The sequence below is a fragment of the Notolepis coatsorum genome (genome assembly GCF_963971535.1).
Source record: "Notolepis coatsorum genome assembly, chromosome: 1".
Taxonomy (NCBI): Eukaryota; Metazoa; Chordata; class Actinopteri; order Aulopiformes; family Paralepididae; genus Notolepis; species Notolepis coatsorum.
Genome location: NC_140165.1, coordinates 22,626,620 through 22,628,027, shown reverse-complemented (window position 1 = coordinate 22,628,027; position 1,408 = coordinate 22,626,620). Strand labels below are relative to the sequence as shown.

Sequence of the window (1,408 nt, the reverse complement as noted above, 5' to 3'; positions counted from 1 at the left end):
ATGTGGCAGGACTGTTTTGGAGGGGAGGAGGAGGAGGAGAGGAGGAGGAGGAGGAGGAGGAGGAGGGTGCATTAAAGAGACTTTGGAAAACAATGTGTGGCATTAAAACATTTTCAAAAAAGTCACCAGGAACAGAAACGTTATTACTGGCCAATCAAACTGGTTGGAGGGGTAACTGGAGGGGGGGGGGAGAGAGAGAGAGAGAGAGAGAGAGAGAGAGAGAGAGAGAGAGAGAGAGAGAGAGAGAGAGAGAGAGAGAGAGAGGAGAGCATTTTGAAGTAGGGTAGTTGGGGGAACATGTCAGATTGACAGTGTAGACTCTGGGGTCTGGAGCATGTTGTCTAACGTAGTGAGTTCTACATGTGGACTCCACTCAGTTAGCACACAGGAACATGTGACAATTGTCTGAGGGCAGATTTAGCCAATGGCATTTTGTGAAATTCTGATGCAATTTTCTAATCCTTTCCTGTGCTTCAAATGCAGATCAATAATTGTATGCTACAGCAATCCCTGTTTCATGGATGACGTAATCGATGGAAATGGAATATGGTGTATGTCAATTGAAATGTTGCATTAGGAATAGCCTTCATTCAAATGTCAAACTGTTATTATTATTATTGTAATATTCTAATTATTATTCATAATATTTATTTTATTTGTATTAGTATCATCATTATTAGTTTATTATATATACATTATTATAATTAGTGTATTATTATCATCATCATCATTATTATTATCATCATGAGAGTATTTCGGGGCATTTATTTGCCCTGTATCTGCAAATCTGGGAGCGCTACTTGCTTCATGACGGCAACTCTGCCCTTTGCCCTGAGTATTTCCTGCGCAGCGCGCGGGAGTCTGTAACGACTCTTATACACATCCGCTCATACGGTGCCGAGCCAACTTGTGAAACACAAATGTCAAAGTCAAGAGAAAACTTTATTTTTAATACTCCCAATATACACAGGCAGTTTATTAGTCGGCTGGTGAAATATCTCTCTCTCTCTCTCTCTCTCTCTCTCTCTCTCTCTCTCTCTCTCTCTCTCTCTTCTCTCTCTCTCTCTCTCTCTCTCTCTCTCTCTCTCTCTCTCTCTCTCTCTCTCTCTCTCTCTCTCTCTCCTCTCTCTCTCTCTCTCTCTCTCTCTCTTCTCTCTCTCTCTCTCTCTCCTCCTCTCTCTCTCCTTCTCTCCCTTCTCCTCTCCCTTCTCCCTCTCCCTCTCCCCTCTTCCCTCTCTCCCCCTCTCCCCCCCCTCCCCCTCTCCCTCTCCCCTCTCTCTCCCCCCCCCCCCCCCCCTCTTACCGTGATGTTCCGTTGGCCTCGGCTGAGACCATGCCGGCGTGCAGCGTGACGAAGGACAGCTCCATGAGGGAGGCGGAGGTGGCGGGCCGTCTGTCCCGTGTCCTC

The 1,408-nt window shown here is 46.2% G+C and overlaps 1 protein-coding gene across 1 annotated transcript in view; it reads right to left on the bottom strand.

The window, feature by feature from the left end:
• The window catches only part of LOC311226506 (sentrin-specific protease 7-like), a 93,127-nt gene that overhangs the window by 36,818 nt on the left and 54,901 nt on the right, over positions 1 to 1,408 (bottom strand). The gene's annotated exons all lie outside the window — the stretch shown is intronic.